The sequence below is a fragment of the Dicentrarchus labrax genome, unplaced genomic scaffold (genome assembly GCF_905237075.1).
Source record: "Dicentrarchus labrax unplaced genomic scaffold, dlabrax2021, whole genome shotgun sequence".
NCBI classification, from domain to species: Eukaryota; Metazoa; Chordata; class Actinopteri; family Moronidae; genus Dicentrarchus; species Dicentrarchus labrax.
Window position 1 is genome coordinate 22121381 of NW_026136708.1, and position 22525 is coordinate 22143905.

Genomic DNA, 22525 nt, shown 5'->3' on the forward strand with positions numbered 1-22525 from the left:
CACTAGAGAGCACTTTATCATGTTGTCTCCACTATAAGGAGACACTAGAGAGAACTTTATCATGTTGTCTCCACGATAAGGAGACACTAGAGAGCACTTTATCATGTTGTCTCCACTATAAGGAGACACTAGAGAGCACTTTATCATGTTGTCTCCACTATAAGGAGACACTAGAGAGAACTTTATCATGTTGTCTCCACGATAAGGAGACACTAGAGAGCACTTTATCATGTTGTCTCCACTATAAGGAGACACTAGAGACACTTTATCATGTTGTCTCCACTATAAGGAGACACTAGAGAGCACTTTATCATGTTGTCTCCACGATAAGGACACACTAGAGGGCACTTTATCATGTTGTCTCCACTATAAGGAGACACTAGAGAGCACTTTATCATGTTGTCTCCACGATAAGGAGACACTAGAGAGCACTTTATCATGTTGTCTCCACTATAAGGAGACACTAGAGAGCACTTTATCATGTTGTCTCCACGATAAGGAGACACTAGAGAGCACTTTATCATGTTGTCTCCACGATAAGGACACACTAGAGGGCACTATCTACTAAAGGGGCATCCAACAGGGCACATTTACTGCATTTCCGAACCTGGGGGTGATGCCCTCTTTCTCTGGGCTCCGCTCTGAGCTGGCACTGTGGTCGTAAACAGTTAATGGGACCGTTACCTAAGTGACTTCCCATGTTGTTATGGTCTGTCTGTGTTTGTGGGAAAGAGGAAAAACATTCGGTATAGATCAGCGTAGAAAATGCAAAAAGTGTCTGCATCTTAATGATTAAAATGAAAGACAGCCACCACTCGCCCACTAAGACCTGGCAGATAATTGTGTCCTCCACCATTTTTATTAAATACAGCCGTGTTTGTCTCTCTGATGTGTTCCCAGAACTGCTCATCTGCTCTCTCCATATTACCCAGCAGTTCGTGGAACTGCTGTCGCCTGTATTTCCCTCTCTAAAAGGTTACAAAATATATAAAGTGCTCCTTAAAATTCACTGCAAAATGGTCTCTTATGTCCATGAAACACTGTATTTAAAGAGATATAATACAGTTTTAACTTAATGTAGATGTGTTTACTACTTACTCTGTATACCCTGTAAATATACTGGGAACATACAGGACTTGTTATTGATACCTCTGCAATGAATCATTGAACCCCTAATGGGATGTAAAGTGTGTGTAATTGAGAGCCAAAATCAATATATCATGTGTATTAATACCTCAGTACCTTAATGACACCAAATGTGTGGGCAGAAGGCTATTGATCAGTCCAGCCTCTTATTGGTTATTGACAAAGGAACTGTAACTGATAATCTTACACAGACTCAAGGCTGCAACTGTCATTGATTTTCATTATCAGTTATTCTGCAGACATTTCTATTTTTTCAATAAAATAGAGACAAAATTAACTATTGTGAATTTTTACTTGAAACAATACTTAAACAATGAATAAATAACTGAAATAGTTGATTAATTTATGTTAATTAACTAATAGTTTGAGCCCTATACAGTAGCAACCTTCCAGAGTGGCTGCAGATGCTTTGAAGAGGACCTGTTGCTCCTCTGTAGCTCCATTCTGCCCAAGCTTCATATTTCATATAAATAACTACATAAATAACAAATGTGGTTCATGTTTTTATGCATGCATTTCATGGCTGGGTGCAGTTTTATGGAAACAGCAGCAGAATTTATTCACACTATCACTGCCCTTTCAGTCTCCGCTGTACGATGTGTGAGTGAGTTTATAGAAAGTAATTTGTCTTAACAGCTAATTTCACTTCTTCCACAAAGTGTTTCTGGGCTGATTTTTAAATGATTGGTGATATTAAGGCTTGATTGCAGGCTTGCAGTTTCCATGAGAGACAAGTATCTCAACTGTAACCTATAAAAAACATCTGGGAAATAAGCCAACTGAGAGTAAAGTGGCAGCAAATTAACTGTAGCTCATTTGCATATTGTGAATAAGTCTTCTATAGTTCACATAGGAAATGTGGGAGGTTATTTTATTTTTTAAATTAGACCGCCATGAGTGACTCATCTTCAACTTCTGCCACCCATTTCAGGCATTCTTTAACGAGGCGCTTACCAACAATTATTACATTTGAAAAATAAAACAATAAAACCAAAACAAAATCCTAATAAATCAGCTCCAACGGTCAGAATTTCCCATAGATCCAACTGCCAGCTTTCATGAGTCATAACCTTGAACTTTAAAGTAAGACTACGAGCTCTAAAGGAATGTAAGTGACCAATTAACATATTACACACAATGTAATTACTTCTCAGAGTATTTCCCAGAATATCTCCTGAAGACACGCCCATACACACGCTACTCTCGTTCTCACGTGTAATTTCATCACAATACAAAGTGAAATGTACACTGTGAGCAGCCCTGGAGAACAATACTACATTGAGGATACCTAAACAGCAAAAACTCATACACCTGAGGGAGATCTACAGAATTTATATAACGTTTGTGATTCTTCAAAACAGCTGCACAACTCTGTGACGGTAACAGGGAAGGTAAACAGCAGGAAATGTGCTGGTTACAATCTTTACACTCTGATAGAGCAAAGTCCGAGCATAACATTGTTTCATACCAGCGTTAAAGCTGGACAGTGGTTCAAATGACTGTGTGTAATGTGAAAGTTGTTGATGCTGACCTTGTTTCCAGCTGCAGCAGTATGTATAAACTGTATGCCAACTGTACCCAGCGCCAAATGGAAAAGAGACCATGTCTGTCTCAACTCTAATAACACAATTAAAAATAAATTCATAAAATGCTTCATTTTGCAAGTTGTTGATGCCAAACACAATAAGACATTTGAATGTATAGCACCTATATGGCTCCTTCATGCATCAGCACCTCTTCCCTTTCTTATGATTAATTGATTGATTGATTATTCATTAATTCCACAAAATGTCAGAACAAGAAAAAAAAATAGCAATCACAATTTTCCAAGGTGTTGTGGGTCCAGAAACTCAGAGATATTCAATTAACTAGGATATAAAACAGAAAGCAACCACAACAAAAACAGCACATTTGGGATCATTTGAGAAGGTGGAATCAGCTTCAGCAGTTTGTAAACTTAATACAACAATTATAAAGACTTTACAGGGAATTTTCTGGGAAATTAGAAGATTTTTTTTTATTATTTCCCAACATTAAGATCTAAATTATCTTTTAAATGCCCCTAAACTTTGGCAGGAATAAAACTCTGTATTGTAAGATTGAAACTGTAAACTGCTCTCAAGCTGCTGAAACCCACAAATTCCCAGAAAACCAACTTCAGAGGACATGACCCTCTAGTGTGAGCACCAACTTGATTCATGTTGTTTGTTGTTCTGGATGTCTGCCTTCAATAAATGTCTTTTTAAAGCCATGTGGTGATGTCAAGTTACAACACTGTAGACAATAAAGATCCTAACTACTTAATGACGGTCACAGAAAGACACTGCACCATTATGAATCATCACCCTTTTCCTCTCACTCTCTGTAACCAAAGTGGAGACGAGGTTCACTCCGGCCTGCCAGATGTTTCCAGTGAAAGGTATAAACATGTTTTAATTCTAACATAAATTGCTGTTTAAGCTGTTTTATTTTATGTGGGGTAAAGAATATTTTTGAAATATATAGGATCCATAATTATCACTAAGCTGGAAGTCAGTCAATAGACCCTTTTCATGGCAGCACACAATACCAGAACCCTGGAACTGGCTCACCTACATGCAGTGTCAGAGGCTTATAAGGGGGGGGGCAACAAACCACTGGCGAGTGGCAATGTAGTCCTGCATAGTGAAAGTGAAACCATACAGTAGTATGAGTTAGGAGAACATTTGAAGAAAGATAATCGTCTAATCGTCTAATAATCTGACTAAAAGAAACACTAGAAATCCCTCAGGTGTAAAGGTTACGTAACAGCATTCTTAGCTTTACAGTGGATTTACATCTACCACAGTCATGTGCCCCTTTGCAGAGTCGGCCCTGCCTGCGTCATTAATGTTATTAATGCTGCCCGTACTTTATGTGCTTTGACGAGTCAAAATGTCAGCCATGAAAAGGGTCTATTGAGCAAACTTTGCATCTTAACAATACAATAGTAGTACTGTATATGCTGGTCTCAGGCCAGAGAGACTGTGCTGACAGCAACTTCAAACAAGCCTTAAACGATTGATGGGAAGACATTAAATCACCATCACTGTAACATTATTGTCCGGATGCAATCTCTTTGAATCAGAAGTGGGATTCAGGATCATTTATAAAGCCACTTCTCCCTCCATTTAACATTTACAGCCATCAAACATTGGACAACATGCTCCCAGCTGAGCTCAAAACATACACAGGCTTTTGTTGTTTTGGTGTTGCATGTACATGAATGGTTTTAGTGTCTGGTTATTGTTCGTACCTGCAGATGGAAATGAGCTGATAGCTAAATCTGACGTAAATCATCTCTCCTCGTGGTGAGATTAATCTTTTTGTGCATGGTCCTTGGTCATCTTAGTGCTCCTAATGGCAAGAAAGATAGTTGATTGTTGAGTCTCATTCCCAGGGCGTCAAATACTGCTTCCAGCCCAAAGCCTCTTTATATCTTTCTCGGCTCTGATTGGCTGTTTTCGTCCGGGTCCCGTTGGATTCTTGCGAAGTCCATTAGGAGCACCAGACCGAGCCAGAGGAACCTTCCTATTCCCAGTAGGAATATGAAAATCCTATAAGAATCAAACATTTTTCCTATAGAAATCCTACACCAGAACCGGCACCAATAGCAAAAAAAACAAAAACAAATTTCCAATAGGAATATGAACTATGACATTTATGGGAATCCTAAATGATTTTATCATCATCAATAGTGAGAAAAACTGATTCCCAACAGGACTTTTATTATTATTATAAATTATATAAGAACCTTTTTTCCTCCCATAAAAATCCTAAAGGATTTTTAGACATTTATGGAAATCCTAAACTATTTTATCGGCACCAATAGAGAGAAAAACAGATTTCCAACAGGAATAAGAAAATCTTCTGAGAACCAAATGGTTTTCCAATTAGAAATCCTTTTATAGGATTTATAGAAATGTATAAGAATCCTTTGGGATTTTATTGGCACCAATAGAAAAGAACCAAACAATTACAGGAATAATAGAAATGTATGGGAATGATAAAGAATATTCTAAAGGAAAAGATCCTATAGGACTTTTAGATAAAGAGCTACTGCAGCTTTAAGTTTACGTTTTGGCCCTCTGAGGAAAAGTTAGTGCACTATCATTAATAATATCTCATTAATAGCTCTATAGGCAGAGAGGCATCATTACAGTGGAGGCTCCTGCCCACTGCCCTCACCATGAACCCACCTGGGCGCTGTGTGTGCACGAGCAGCCCTGTTTGTTTGTGTTGAGAGACTGGAAATGGCTAAGATGTTTAAGATCCAATTAAAAACATTTAGAAAATTCCAATTAGAGTGTGAAAGTCCTACAAGAACCAAACATTTTTTTCTCTTAAAGGCGAAAAATAGGCACCAGTAGTGAGAAAAACAGATTTCCAATAGGAATATGAAAATCTTATGATAACCATATTGTTTTCCAATAGAAATCCTATAGAATTTATAGAAATGTATAAGAATCCTTTGGGATTTTATTAGCACTAATACAAAAAGGAAAACTGATTTCCAAACATTATCCTACACCAGTGATATCAATATCAATAGTAAAACATTCCCAACAGGAATACAAATTATATAAGAACCTTTTTTCCCCTATAGACATTTATGGAAATCCTAAACTATTTTATCGGCACCAGCAGTGAGAAAAACAAATTCCCAACAGGAATAAGAAAATCCTCTGAGAACCAAATGGTTTTCCAATTAGAAATCCTCTTATAGGATGTATAGAAATGTACAAGAATGCTTTGGGATTTTATTAGCACCACTAGAAAAGAACCAACCAATTACAGGAATAATAGAAATGTATGGGAATAATAAAGAATATTCCAAAGGAAAAGATCCTACAGGACTTTTAGATAGCTGTTTGTTTGTGTTGAGAGATTGGAAATGGCTAAGATGTTTAAGATCCAATTAAAAACATTTAGAAAATTCCAATTAGAGTGTGAAAATCCTACAAGAACCAAACATTTTTTTCTCTTAAAGGCGAAAAATAGGCACCAGTAGTGAGAAAAACAGATTTCCAATAGGAATATGAAAATCTTATGATAACCATATTGTTTTCCAATAGAAATCCTATAGAATTTATAGAAATGTATAAGAATCCTTTGGGATTTTATTAGCACTAATACAAAAAGGAAAACTGATTTCCAAACATTATCCTACACCAGTGATATCAATATCAATAGTAAAACATTCCCAACAGGAATAAAAATTACATAAGAACCTTTTTTCCCCTATAGACATTTATGGAAATCCTAAACTATTTTATCGGCACCAGCAGTGAGAAAAACAAATTCCCAACAGGAATAAGAAAATCCTCTGAGAACCAAATGGTTTTCCAATTAGAAATCCTTTTATAGGATGTATAGAAATGAATACAAGAATGCTTTGGGATTTTATTGGCACCACTAGAAAAGAACCAATTACAGGAATAATAGAAATATATGGGAATAATAAAGAATATTCCAAAGGAAAAGATCCTACAGGACTTTTAGATAAAGAGCTACTGCAGCTTTAACTTTACATTCCCGGGCCTCTAAATGAAAGTTACTGCACCCCTTCGCTCTCCAAACATCCCATTAATCCCATCTCATTAACAGCCCCCACAGGCAGTCAGCTCGCTCCCCGTCAGGCTCCTGCCCGCTGCCCCCCCCCCCCCCCCCTTTCCTCGTGAACGCGCCTGTGCGCTGCGTGCGCACGATCAGCCCTGTTTGTTTGTGTTGAGATTGGAAATGGCGGAGAGCAGAGACCAAAGCGATAACTCGGGTTTGCAAACGCGACTGCGCCGTCATTGAAACACAGAAACCCGCCCGCAAGTGATCCTCGGAGTGACCGACGACTTGCAGCTGCCGATGGGACACAAGTCGGACTCAAGCGGGAACGGATTTTAAGAAAACAAAAGGGTTTTTTTTTTCCAAGGGGGGGTGGGGGTGGGGTGGGGGGGTGTTTTATGCAAAGCTTGGGGTTAGCTAGCTACAGCTAACAGTGCTTTTTTGGGGAAAAAAAAAGAGCCTGGCGTTAGCTCGCCTTCAGGTCGAGGGTGGTTTTAAACTCCGGAGGCTTGTTTGTCAACATAAGCTGACGGTACATTTGTTAGAGAGCCAGCTACCGGACAACTTTCTGCCCGGTTTACCGAGCTAACCCTACTTTAAAGGCTAAAAGGGGGAGGGAGGGTTTATAAACATGATCGCCACAGCTGACCGCAGCATTATCAATCTAAAGTAACACACACACACACACACACACACACATATTAAAATACAACAAAGTCAGACATTGTCGCCCTGTTTTTCTTTTTTTTTTTTTATTTTGTTGTTGTTTTTTTTTTTTTTTTTCTAACGCACAATCTAAAGCAGCAGTTTGCTGTTGGGGATCTATATATCTACAGCACAGGAGCTTTTATTTACCCAGTGATAAAACGGACAAAATCAAAAACAGGTAAGAGACACACACATACACACACACACACACTGAATGCATGACAACATGTCATCCAGGATTTTGTATTTCTCTCTCTCTCTCTCTCTCTCTCTCTCTCTCTCGCTGCAGAGGAGCAATATGCTGCAGGCCTCCAAACACGCCTGACTCATTGTTGATTTTTCCACATAACGTTTTTTGCTACGATTCACACAACGACGACGACATTTACTTTCTCTTAAAAAATGAATACACACAACACAACGTGCGGTGGGGACATTTTATTCCTCCACCTGCAAAGAAACACACGAAGCTGTTCTTATGTAAGGCAGAACCCCCCCCAGCCCCCCAGCCCAACCCACCATCCAGAACCGGCCTCAGGGTGTCGCTGCAAAGCGTTTTTGGGGGAGTTTGACCTGAAACTTTAGGTCCTGAACGCGAAAAACTTTTAAAGGACAGCTTGACCTCTTGGTTACAACGGATTAATATTAGGGCCAGACTAAGAGAAAACATTTTATTTTATGTTTTTGGAAATTACGAGAAAAAAGTCGGAACAATACGAGAATAAAGTCATAATATTATGAGAATAAAGTCGTAATATTAGATCTTCCAGAATAAAGTCGTTATACGAGAATAAAGTCATAATATTATGAGAATAAAGTCGAAATATTGCGAGAATAAAGTCATAATATTGCGAGAATAAAGTCATAATATTAGGTCTACCAGAATAAAGTCGTAACATTACGAGAATAAAGTCGTGATTTTATGAGAACTCTTCCCGCTGCGTTAAAATGAGGAATGTTGAGCATCTTGTGAAGTTATACTTTGGTATCAGTTTAACAAATAAGGAAATACTTAATCTTTTGGACCATCAGCATCAAATTATTATCAGTATCAGGACTTTGGAACAATTGTGAAAACGAGTCTATTTCGAAGAAAGAACCACACAGACTTGGAAGAAATTGCTTCTTTTGTACATTATTCTCGTAATAGTACGACCTCATTCTGGTAATATTACGACTTTGATACAAAATTGTATTTATTTATTTATTTATTTATTTTTCCTCTTAGTATGGCCCTAATACTCCATCGTACTTGGTAGACTGCAGGAAAGATTGTGTTTGTTTATTATTATTGATCCTAACTTATGTATAATGTTAAACCAAAAGATGTTAGCCTTAATGAAAATGGAGAATATTCACCTTTTAAGCTGCAGTAGGTAGTTTTTATACACATATTTTTTTATTTGTGTCTTATTAGGTGAAACCTTCGCTATATCCCGACAGACGTCTGTGAGACGGATAATCTGTGAAAAATCAGGTTTCTCGGGCCTCTTCCTAGTGCTCCTAATGTCCGCCTGGCCCCGAATAAAAACAACCAATCAGAGCCAAGAGAGATAGTATAGTGGTGGGACTCTTCTTCTGTGTAACATTTAAACACTTTAGAGTGTAGACATATTGATTGTGAACAGCCTCGAGCAGGTGAATGAATGAATGAATGTGTCATCCTCAAATGTCAACAGCTTCAACCACGTGGATTAATAAATATCTCATCCCTAAAACGTCCATGTGAGGAATCAGTGTCATGTTTAAACTCTGATGCACTGATTTCTGACACTGGAGTGTTTACCTGACATTGAAATCTGAACAATTTGGAAGACGATCAAAGATGATTTATGTCCAAATTACGCAAGTTTCACACTTAAAGTGAGATTTTCTTGCACAAGATTAAGTCTTAAGGGCTTTATTTATTCTTTGTCATCCAATCAGGGAACTTGTATAGAGGGAGTAGCCTTGAATGACAAAATAGTTATGACCTGCTTGGTGTTTTGTTCAGGACTGAAGCACTGCATTAGTTTGTTTTTTCAAGCATTACTCTGAAATATGGCCTTTGTGTGCCTTTAAAAATGCTGTAAGGTGATAAAGAAAGTTGTTTAAGCAGACGGCTGAATGGTGGACATGTATGTGTATCTGATAATAAGCTGGAAATGTGCTTTGTTTTCTTAAACATATATCTGTGTAGTGTCCAACGGAGGGGAGAGGTATTTCAGTAGGACCCATTTTAACATTATAAAGCTCCTTTTGAGTTTGTTTTGTTTTCCATTCGCTGCAGTCAGACACAAATGTGAAGTTTGATAACTTAGTTACCTCAAATCATGTAAGTTTGGATAATGCCCAGAACCCACTGCTATCAAACTAGCACACAAGTTGTTGTTTTTTTTTTAATAAATTCTTAATGCCTGTGTCATTTGGCTGCTTTTGTTTTTGCTCGAGTAGGCTCGCTGATAGTAGGCAGTCTGTTTGTGTAGTATTGGCGTTGCAGACTTATGCCGTGTTCTGAGTGACGGGCGTTGTAGCCGGGCCTCTCTAGGCTAAGGTCTACCCCCAGATAAGAGCCAGGATATAGAGTTCAGACCTCAGTTATTCAGCTCAGAGTACAACCTCACTGTAAATAACAAAACAGAAACAACGTAATAAGAAAGTGAAAATAGTCGTCAGTGTTTTATCAGCTCTTCAAAGCTAAATTAAATAATCATTAATTTTGTCTTGTGGCATATACGACGGATCAAACACTGCATGGAAACTAATATATTATTGATGGCTGCACTTTCTCTTGCAACTGGAATGTGGAGAAGAGATGAAGATCCTCTACCAGATCTTTTCACAGCGTGGTGACATGCTATGATACTGATTCACCTCTCTGCTGGGCGATATGACCTAAAATGTATATTTCTGTGTGTTGTTTTTTTATGTGTATTGGCTCCAAATAAGACTAAAAATATGCTACATGTGTTTTGGGAGGAGTAGCCCCGTAATGTAGGTTAAATAGTGAGTGTGATTCATCCTCAGAGTTAGACAAGAGGGGTTAGGATTAAGCATCTCCAAAGCATTTGGCAGAAAACCTAAAGTTTATTGTATAAGTACAATAGTCAGTGTACCACGGGTCTATAAAGTACATTTACATGCAGCAGAAACAGACAGGCATACCGGTAAGGATCAGAAAGAAGGAGCTTTTGTGTAACAGCAAAAAAAAAACAGCTGAGCTTGCACAGAAAGCAACGTGGAAAAAACAGTTTCCCACAACCAACCGGCTACACTGCGTTATTTAATTGGCTCAAAATGAGACTCAAAGTTCAAGCAACTTTTCTTAACTTTTCCCCTCAATGTTATCTGCTCCAGCGCGTGCGCCACACTAACCACATTAGCCACAGGACGTGCTAATGACAAGCTTAGAAGGCTAACCTTCAAAAGCAACATAAAAAAACAAACAAATAAACAGCGAAAAACGTACATGGCTTCCAGTTTAAAGTCGGTACCGATTCACCCGTGAGCTTCAGTTTTTCAAGCTAATTCTGCTTTGTAATGGTCCTTCCTTGAGAAAGCAGTCCAAGGTAAAATTGCTGAAGAGTTTTCCAGTTGTTGTGGGGCGACTTCCATCAAAAATAAAGTCGATCCACTGGGTCTTCCACTTCCTTCGATGATGGGAGTAGATGAAGCGCCTCTTGTGTTGGTTCTTGTAGCCAACAACAGAGACATTGGCATGCTTTCGCTCCCACCTTCCACATCTCCGTGTTACTGGAGTCGACATTAGTGAGGAAAAGGTGGTCACTGGATGTAACTCCGCTTCTAGGAGTCTGTGCGTTGCCCTCTTCCCTGCATGTTATATAAATAAATAAATAAAATATTTATCACGGTACTGATGGTATTGCAACATGTCGTGGCAGTCCGTGACACCGGTGACGAAACCCACCCAATAATAATGTGGAGGCAGATGAGGGAGGAAATTGTTGCTCCTTGATGATTTTAGAAGAGTATTGTGCATCTCTTATGAGAGTATAATGCCATAAACCTGTGTGTTTTAATATTTATTCTGTGGCATTTGCTTTATTAGCTCCACATACAAGCCTACCTAAGGATGAGCCACATTTGAGGGAAATTGTTGGGAGTGGGAGCCCTCCTCCTCCTCCTCCTCCTCCAGCTAAGCTCTGTGTCTGTATGGAGAATGAGCAGCCATTTTAGCACTCAGCACTGCTGCAGCCTGCCCGCCACTGTCACAGCATTCTTCTGCTGGAGCTGTAGTAGGTTTTCATGCTGTTTGTTTTGAACTCCAGATCACCTGCAGCCAACCTGTGAAAATGTCACTCTGCTTTTACTTCAGGTCAGAACAGCCAGGAAAATACTGTCTGTGGTGGCAGAAGGAATCAGTGAGGCTCACCTGCCACACTGCCTGCCAACTTTTTTGGGGGGATGATAGCACACGAATGTCTCAGCGTGTACAGTTGTCAGTGTTTGCCTTTTCATGTAACTAAAAATATGTCTGATGGCAGCAGAAAGTTGAATAATTAGTGCCAAAGCTTCACATACGCTTTAGATTTTTAGTCTCTTGTAACTTTATTTAAACATTTTGATGTTTTATCTAAATCACATTTCTAAATGAACACAACTCACAACTCGCTCCTTCTGTGAATAATGTCTTAAGATTGATTCAGTCCAATGCACAGTGAGGTGATTGATCCCATTGAGTTGTTTGTCCAAGTGTGAAGCCAAACTGACATCCTCTTTGTAAGAGCCAATTTAAGATCTCTGTCGACATCAGGATGCAGCGTGTCATGGTTGAGTCAGTGAAACACTGATCACCGACCCCAAATATCAGACTTTTCACCCCTAAATTTGGTGTTAAATGGCTATTACAAGCTGGGGCTGTAGGGGGGGGGGAGGCAACACACAGCTGATGGGAAATTGGCAGTTGAATTATTTTCTGTAAGAGGAAGATTATTAAGTTGCATACTTGAATTGATCAAACTGTGTTTGTGGAAAGTTTCATCCGAGGAGAAGTGAATATAATAAACTCTGATTGAGTCTCAGCGTACCCCAGCGAGGTACTTCAGACTCACCGAGTTACAATCTCTGAATATCAAATCAACAATCAGTGAGGGGAACGGAGCTCAAGAGCTCCCTTGAAATTGCAGCACTCCTAACTAATGGCTCCGCTGGATGTTTTTAGGCAGGGATGGTAATGTCGGTCCACCACTGTGGTCCAGACTGAAATGTCTCACTAACTGTTGGATGGATTGCTATAGAATTTGGTACAGATAACTGTGCTGCCTAGAGGATGAAACCTGCTGACTTTGGTGATCCTCACCCTCCTTTAGCACCACCTATGCACCAAATTATATACAAACAGTAGCCACAAAGTTTTAGTCGAAGGTACTACTTTTCAGGGAACTGAAAGAATCCTTCAGCCCGTTAATGTTTCCAACACATTCTCTGTGAGTACTCGACCAATCAATAAATGATCAGGGCTGCAAGCTCCACCCCCGAAGTTCATGTACTACTACACCCGAGCAGGGACTGTTTGGACCCTGGTCTGAGTGGTGGGAAAACACTGAGTTCCTTCAAAGGTTCTTAGGCCTTGAGGGAAGTTCCTGCAATGGACATGTGGCTATTTACGGTTCCCAGACGATGTATCCTAATTACTTTTCCTCCAGCACCACCAGAAGGTTGATATTTCTGTCTTTTGGCGAAATGAAGCTGTTTGGTGGATTGTCATGAAGTTTGGTGCAGACATTTGTGTCATCACTCAGGATGAATTAAAAGCTTTTGTTAATACCTGTTAATTACCAACATGCTTGTATTTTCCTTGTGAGACTGTTAGCATGCTGATATCATTTCGCTCAAAGCACCAATGTGGGTTAGTATAAACTCACGGAGCAGCTAGCGTACCTGTGAAATCTTAGTTTTGTTATAAATCAGTGGAGTTAGAAGTGAAATCGAGTAGAATGGACCAATGGTAGGGTTGGATTAACACAGCTCATCACACAGGCCAATCACAGAGGTCAAATGCACAATATAGGATGTGTTAATTAACATCTGTAACAGTGTCTATTTGAATATACTACCACTTAAAGGCACTAAAGTTGGAATTTATTAAAATTTGTATTTGTCTTTGAGTCTCAAACCATCTTATAATGAAGCCTTGGCTTGCTTTTTTACACGATTATACATAAACATTTGATAAGGATCCATTAAATTTGGTTATTGAACAGTTATGACAAAGACATTTTCCCAGTGGGACATTTTAAACTTGAAAGTTCTCTCTGGTGGACAGACTGTAATGGAGATACTGTTTCTGAATGACTTCGTCTGTACTGACATTTCTTGTTTTTGGCCGAGAAACACACCAATACATCTGCAATAAGCTAACGTTGTCCGACATATTGGCTCAGAATCGCACTGTAATTTCACCTATCCTGGCACAATTGTCTGACCTTTAAGTCACCACTGACACATTGTGCTGACTAATTTAAAGAAAACACTGATTCTGCATTAAATGCTCCTTGCTTTTGTATTTATTCTGTGCTAGTTGCGATGGGTGTATTTTTTATTTTTTTGGCAGGCAAAGAGCATTCTGGACAGCTTAAGTTTCATCAACCCACAGCTTGTGGTTTCTTGTTTGTATACTTAAGGGATATGAAAGGAAACTATCTTTGTGATGCATTTATCCTTTAATCAAGGTGTGTTGTCTACGATTGTGGCCTAGTTTCAGCATGCAGCGCAGGAGGGCATTGGTTTACATAGTCGTGGCAGATCAGCGTTATCACAAATCAGAGCGTGTAGATAAAATAAACTATTTTCCAGGGTGTTTAAAATCATCTTTGATAATCTGCAATGGGACGTGCAGGAGCCCTCGTTTCTGCAAAGCTGAAACAGATTGGCTGTCGGTGAAGCCTGTGCAGCACGGGCTGCTGTGTGCTGTGGTTTGTCCCTTGACTCTGGCACTGTGAGTCAGTATGAGGCAGCAACGCACACACACACACACACACACACACACACACACACACACACGCACACACACATACATGCGTACTGTCTTCAGCTGCTGTGTGCGAGCAGAATGCAGGGGAAGAAGAGAAGAGCGGCGCTGCTTTCGACTCCTCGCTGCCTTCCTGCTGTCAGAGCGATGGCCTACATTCTCGCCTGGACACAAAAAGGCTTGTGCAGCAGACTGTGAGAATTTGTGAGGGGTTGGGAGGAAATGGAGGGAAGGTGAAAAAGGTAAAGGCGAAGAATGAGAGAAACCCAAAGACCACGTACGGGAAGAAATGGATAGGGCGAGTGAGAAAACAGACCGAGGAGAGCGGTTGATATGGTGCGAGTGAGTTAACAGTCGAGCCCCCGACGGCCCTATTTTTCTGAACATGCCACAAGAAGAAGGGTCACTCAACAGTTTCTACTTTCCGGTGTGGATCTTGGTAGTTGTTAAAGATGAAAAATGTGTCTGCCAGAATTATAGTACTGGGAATAGAGAAAGCGATAAAGAGAACGGGAGAAAACATTTTTCACAGGTACATTATCCTCTGCTGATGTGACAGGATGTGTGCCTGTGCCCAGAGGATGCTGTCAAGTGAATCAGAGGAAGTTTAACAGTTGTGGGTGTCTCACCTTTTAGATGTGAAGTGAACAGTGTGTAATGAACATATGGCGGTGTAAACACCTTTTTGTGAAGTGGAGCATAAAGGTGTCTATGTGCCTGGGTTTTAAACAGGTGGGCGGCGAGATACTTCCAAAAGTTTTCACTAAGATGTTGCTGTGCAAGTTGCAGTCACCACTTTTAAATGTGTCTCGCATATTTGTTATTTCTGCACTTGAGAATGCTTCAACTTGGCAACAAATACACTTTTTTATGTTGTTTTTGTGGTATTGCTGTTTTCACTGAATCTGTAAAGCAGATGAACGGCCCGAGGGCTCCAGTCTTTCACATTTTTGAAATTGAATTTAGTTTGTTCTCGAAGGCTTGTGCATATGACATCGGATGCAAAATGGCATTATGTTTACTGTAACTGGAGGTCTAGGACATGAGGATATGAGGCAAGGAGTACATTTTTATCTGATCAAAACAAAGACTACACAAAAGCTCTAAAAGCTTTTTAAAAGTTCCACGTAGTATCACAGGGGAAAGACGATTTAACCTCTACTCTTTACTGATGGTTGTCAGTTTGACGATCACCAAAAATTAGTGGCTCGTCTTGAAAAAGCCATTAACAGTTGGTGCCATTAATTTCATTGCAGTGGGGAATGGTTATTCAATATGTGTATACATAGAGCACACTGCAGTGGATTACTTGTTCTTCTATCTAATCAGAGTTACCTGCAAGATGCTGTACATGTGCCTTTTTAAAATAAAAAAAAAAATAATTTTTTTTTTTTTTTTTTCCCCCTTTTTTTTTAAAGATTTTCCCACAAAAATTTTTTTGTTTTTTTTTTTTTTTTATCATACACCTCTCTTTTATGCTACACCTTGTAAATATGCCCTTGGGACAGTGTGAATGAATTTGAAGCCGTACAGAAACACACAAATCTTGTCAGATCCTTGTGCATTAAGGGATTCCCCTTAAAGTTGACTGAGCTCGATTATTCTCCGGATCACAATTGGCTCATACACCCAAGGTTGACATGACAGGTAAACTGGGAATACATACCCCAAGAACACAAAAGAAACCCACAACTACTCACATGACCATAACTGACAGGAGTCCTGCTCACAGTGTGGCTGACCAAACACAGCACAGGCGTTTTTTTTAACTCACGTATCGCCTTTCAGAACATGCCAATTTCCACTTTTGTTTCATATATATCGCCCGCTTTAGACTCACTACTGGCTCAGGACTGAGGAGTTTCCGATGCAGGGTGACAGTGTAGAGAAGCTGCGGGTGAGTGGAAGCAAGATCAAGAGCGACTGAACACCATCTTCTATCCATCATCACGAGGAACTTCAGGGCTAGTGAATACTGTGTGAGAGAGGGAAAGCAGTCTGATTTATTTATTGCACAGCAGAAAGGCTGCAAAGCAGTTCTACGTATTGCCTCGCTGATGTCTGCGGCCATCGACAGAGGGAAACAGAGCACTGAGGGGAAAGGAGCGTCGTCTTGTTGTTTTGTGTGAAGTGTAATGTTGTGTAAATAACTACTGTTTGTGGTCCAGATATTCAAATACTGGCTGCAGCCTCTTGGCCACAGGTGTTTTCTCTCTGGTTGTTTACATCTTGTTGTTAACTCTCAACCTACTGACTGTGTTACAGAATCAGCATCCCATTGCCAGTGATTGTACGCAGACATTAACCTTCGCCATGTTGGATTTAGTACCCATACCATACATCATTTGAAAGCTTAGAATCTCGTCGATTTATTGATCAAAACGCTTTTGGGATACGATCACAACAGCAGGCACAATCGGCGCTTCGAACTAGCAAGCAATCATAAAATTGAGCCAACTCACCCAAGAAGCCTCATCAGTAATGGAATCAGTAATAATCCAACAAAAACAGTCCTGTTTCATTGCCAGAGGTCCAATATATCCACTCCAGTAAGATTTATTGTCCACCTACATGAGCACATAGATAAATGCCCATGAACAGCAGTTTTTTAGAGTGTTAGAGACCAAAACCATGCATATACTGCAAATGGTTGAAGAACAGCTTTTCATTTACTTTGGGTAAAGGTTGTTTTTAGGCATTTTTAGGTCATTTTACATACATGGTAAGAGGTTAAACAACACTTACACAATGCAAAGCACAAATCTGGATTGTGTGTGTGTGTGTGTGTGTGTGTGTGTGTGTGTGTGTGTGGAAATGTACAAGTTTCCAGTAAATGCTACACTACTAGGTTTGGCCGAGCCTGCTTTGTTGTTGTTGTTTTTTTTAATGCCTAACCTGAACTGAAACTAAATACGCAGCACACACACAAAGAGCTGCAGGAAAATGGGAGCAGTGAGACAACAGTTGTTAGAAAGCATGCAGAGACTAGCATGAGAGAGGTGCTCTCTGAATGTAGTGCATGACCATTTCTGCTGCTGCTATGCTAAAATGCTGCAAACTCAACTCACTGTGTAGCTGCTTTACAGGAAGAACTTCCTGCAGTGGCGATTATTGATCAGGACTTTTACTGTGAAGAAACCCAGTTGCTTGGTTGATGATTATTTAATGAATGAGCGCAGATGCCTGAGGTGGTGTTGTCAGTTTAGGGACAGTAAAGAAGCTTTGTGGTCATGCTTAGCAGCGTGTCTCTAGGGATGGCACTGTCAGTCAGCCTGTTGACCCCTATAGGATGGATTTCCATGAAATATTAGTACGGATGTCCGTGATGACGCATTCCTAATTACTTTGCGGATCCCCAGAGTTCTCCTGCAGCGCCGGAGGTTGACATTTGTCGTTGTGAGTAATAGGTATTGATAACAATTGGATGGATTGCCACACAAATTGGTACAGACAGTGATGGATATCGCTTAACCTTTCCTCAGCAGCTGCCATCACCAGGTCAACATCCTCAGCTTTGTTGGCAGTTCTAATTAGTAAATGTTAGCATGCCAACACCCTAAATTATGTTAACATGTGAATGTACTGTAGGAGTAGTTTAAGTTTCTTCCTGATATTTTCAGTCACCTCTTTTCCTCATTCTCTCTCTTTGTAATCCCCGTAGCCCCGTATATTCATTTTCTGTTTTCAACAGCCGTATGTAAGAGATTAAGCATCTTGTATTTACGTAAGCATATGAACTGAATTGTGCAAGGGTACTAGCACCGTGTTGCAAAGTTGCTGTGTAATCTATGCTTTGTTTGATGCATTATGCAACACATGCACAAATACGTCCTGCTGGAATCTTAAGGTTATTTTAGGTCTTTAGTAACTATTTGGTCTGTTTGTGATTTGACTTTGTGCCATGTATTTGACCAGAGTCAACAGGCTAAAGCAGCTCACCTCCACATTGATAATATCTGAAGAAAAGGTCCACACGGCTTCCCTTACTTTCCACAAAACATCTTGTCCCATTCAGCCAGTGGACGACAGGCCACGGAGCTGTGGTTACTGGCCTGCCGGTACCACCGCACTTGACAGCAAAATATGTGTAAAGGAAAAACAGGTTTAGTGACAGCGTTGGTGATGACTGCAGTCAGCGATGTCTGCACAAAGGGAGTCTCGTCACTGACTACACACAAGAAAAAGCACCTTACTGTGTGAAATCAGGTTCCGAAAAGTCACTGTGGTTAACCGTGCTGATTTACATGCAGTTGGTGAGTCATTTCTCTGTTTTTAAATTGTCTGACCTAAATGTGACCTTTTGGAGGATTGCAGGAGTATTACACATTAATAAGTTATGTAAGGAATCTGCCTAATGATGTGATTCCACTGATTATTTTGATAATCTGAGTATTTTAACTGAATGGGAGAATCCACATTTTCACTTTGCATTATGTGTATTTTGATATATAGCCTATATTTCAGCTGTTATTTGTTCTTACACTTTCTGTTATCATTTTAATCTTAATTTGGATCGAATTATTTGCATTTGCACTTTAATAGGTGCAAACATGTAAATTAGACCTGTGAGAAACCTCCATAAGCATGTAATTAATCTATTAAGCAGAAGTTTGTTGTTGAAGCACCTTCTTATCTGCACGGTGAATTACATCATTTGTTGCCTCTCAGCCTGACGTACTGTATTTAGATTGGTGGACGGAGGTGAAACAGACTTCCCTAAGTTGGAGTCAACAGTGGCAGCTCCCCGTTGGTTCTGTCGTGTCACTGTATCATGGGGTTTGCCGTACAGGGGTTGATGGGTAATGAGGTCTAGGACATCTGGAGTTAAGATAAAAAGGATGTAACGTTCTTCTGTTTTGTCATTATTTTATAAGAAACAAACTAGTGATGTACCATTACAATACATTTTATTGGTGCAAGTGCCGATACTGAACAGATGCAGGATCTGTCAGATATGTCCACATTAGACATAGGGCTGCATACTGTTGAGTATTATTATTATTATTATTATCGATTGCATTGCTGGTTATTGTCTCAATTAATGGATTCATTGTTTTGTTTATAAAATATGAGGAAATTGTGAGAGTGTCCATCATAATCAGAGCCCAAAGGGACATGTTTTGTCAAGTTTACTATCATCTGATAAAGAAAAGTATAAAATCCTCTAATTTTCTGCTTGAAAAATACCTGAAATTATGAATTAGTTCTAGAATAATGTTTCTGTTGATAGTTTAAGTAAATGTTAAATTTAACAACACAATTTCATTAATGTATATTTGCAATAAAATCAAAATTCTACTTTCAAGTCTAAAAATGATTTTCCTTTTGTGAACATGACGTGTTGACGTGAACAGAAAGCACACACATTGAGGTATAGGCTACAGTTTGTAACCTGGAACAATGTATAAAATACGGGAAGCTGATTCAAACTCTGTATTGGCCAAAACTCTGAGTTGAGATATATCAGAAAGTGAAGAAGTGTGAACAGGGAGGTTGTTATAAGTGAGCTGACTGCCAAGGTTTTATGAATATACCTACTGTAATGTCTATAATTGTACTCCCACTCCCACAGGAGAGTTTTAGAGAGTGTGTGTGTGCGTGTGTGTGTGTGTGTGTGCGCGCGGGGGTGGGGCACTTTTGTTTCTTTGAAAATGTTTGCTGAACATCCAATGTCAAGTGTCATGTTTACACAAACAAATGTTGGAAGATAAGGCGGGGTGCATTGAATGTGCTGTAGAAAAACAAACTGCTGCCATTACCGGACGCACAGCGCTGTAATTATTGACCTACTCAACTGTAATTAGCCGTGACGTGATTAATTGTTTTCGTCATTGTGAAGCGTCACCTGATGTGTGGCAGCATCTCAAGAGGTTGGAAAGATGATAAACATGTTATTTGCAGCCAGCGTTCAGGTGAGGCGACCAGCATGCAGGATTGTTAGAAAAATTCCACGCTGACTCGTTCCCGTCGTTGTTTTTGTGAAGTGAAGCAAACAGGACACCACAGAAATCTCTGAACGTGGTGGTTTTTTGATGACCTGTGCCCTATGAGTATTGCTGCCGATAGCCGATATGTAATGCTGCTATCAAAACAAAGAAAAGTCCTGTATTATTCTAATGTAAAGGAAATTCAGGTACGTTTTGTATCAGGATGCATGAGAATTATTGTACAGGGCTCGAAACTACGGTTTTCACGACCTTCCAAAAACTCAAGAGGGAGCTAACATCTAATTATTTATTTATTTGGGGCTTTTATTGCCTTTTCATTGGTAGAGACAGCTGAAGAGTGACAGGAAAGGGGTGAGAGAGAGAGAGTATGTGGTGCAGCAGCTCTACCGGGTGAGCTATCAGGGCACCAATAATAATTATTACGGCTGTTATTATTATTACTATTATTATTATTATTGCAATGGTAATATCTGTAAAAAAAAAAAAAGTCATCTAAATATGATTTTTCTTTTTTACCATATCATGCAGCCCTTTCTCTTAATAATAACGTATCAATACTTATTAGAAATATTGTCTTTTCTTTTCCATTGCGACCAAAGCAAGTTATCATATTGCTTTCTTTAGTCTCACTGCAAACCTTAAACAGTGCGACTAAATGTTGAGCACATTTATCACATGTGAGAAAATTTGCTTGGATTAATATTTGGATTCAGAGTCTCTGATCAGAAAATGGGCTGAAATGTTCCTCCCTGAGACAGCTGAAGTTCTCACATGCAGATGTTTGAAAGTGAAAGTTGAGGCTCCATGATGTGAAGTTTGTGTGTTCGGTTTCAGTATGACTTTAATTCTGTTTCTCATTTTGCTTTTGTACATATTGTATGAACATTGTCGGAGGGAGAACAAGAACTTCATTGACGACTGTCTCACTGTAACTGTTGCGCTTATCACAAAGGACTTAACTTAAAGGATGGCAAGTGTAAAACATGCAGTGGGTAATGTGTTTCGGATGAAGGGATAATATCCCTAATGTCTTGGCCTAATGTGATAAGTCAACAATCAACAAGTGATCACTCTGTTTTTCTTTAGGGAGCAAATGTCACTGTTACACAGTAGAGAGCAGTATTGTGCTATGACAGGTGATGCACTGACTCATTCAATGCAAAGTGCTACTGAATTATAATGTCAAAAAAAGTCCAGACCTCCGATTTTGGACTCCGTCGTTGACCTTCTACCTGATAACGAGTGCTTGTATAAGCCAGCTGACCTTTCCACATCTGCACCATTTGTCACGTAGTCCTTGTACTTATTTACAAGCATTGATAGATGAGGAATAAAGACTGTCACGCTGTTCCAAAACAAGCCCGTGTTAGCTGGTCTCAGTGAAGGACAGACGGAGCTTCCTCCTGAAACTTGAAGAAATCAAGGACTGTGTGGAATGCTGACTTTATGTTATCAAAGAAAATAGTTTGTCAGGTATTTTAAGTACATGTATGGGGGGGGCAAGTTTTCCTTGGCAAGTGAGTTTTCCGTGTTCAAAATGCATCACATTGATTAAATCCCAGATCCCTTGATCAAACCTTGATGTTGGCAGGGTCTCGTCACCGATCTGCTGTGAGAAAGTCGCCACTTTGCCGAGCACACAAGTCCCATTCTTATCATCCTTATCTGATATTTGTGGAGGGATGGTTTGCCTGTTTTCGTCCCTCTGGCCAATGAAACTTGAGCATTGCATGCCACCGTTATCTGAAGCCTGCCAACTTGAGTGTTTCTGAGAGTTTTATCTGTTATTTTAAATGTATTAAGTAACCACAAGAAGTGAGGACCAAAGACGGTTTATGTTCAGTCTCTTGTTTTGCTTTTTTTAAGCCCACTCACACGCTGTCCATTGTGCTCTTTCTTTTTTTTTTTCTATAAAATTTCCATCCTTTAGATTTGACCAGATACCAAATCGACAAATGCTTCTATGCATGTTGTGTAGCGGGTAAAGAAAAGAGAGCACTCATTGCTGAACAAAAACCTGTGTAACACTTGAGAAATATGTGATCTGATGAAATCCAATAAAACAATAAGTCACCGAAAAACCTGCTGTATCTCAGGCAGACCACTCCTTTTTAAAGCTTTTGACTTTTGATAATTTCATGACCAGAGGCAAACAGCATAAACAGGGCTGCCCTGG

At 39.6% G+C, this 22525-nt stretch overlaps 1 protein-coding gene across 2 annotated transcripts in view; it reads left to right on the forward strand.

The window, feature by feature from the left end:
• Nucleotides 1-7097: 7097 nt before the first annotated feature.
• Nucleotides 7098-22525, forward strand: part of ncoa1 (nuclear receptor coactivator 1) — a 58564-nt gene continuing 43136 nt past the window's right edge. For both annotated transcript variants that reach the window (XM_051409742.1, XM_051409744.1), the window contains exon 1: nt 7098-7609. The gene's annotated coding sequence lies outside the window, so the exon portion shown is untranslated. The remainder of the gene's footprint in view (nt 7610-22525) is intronic.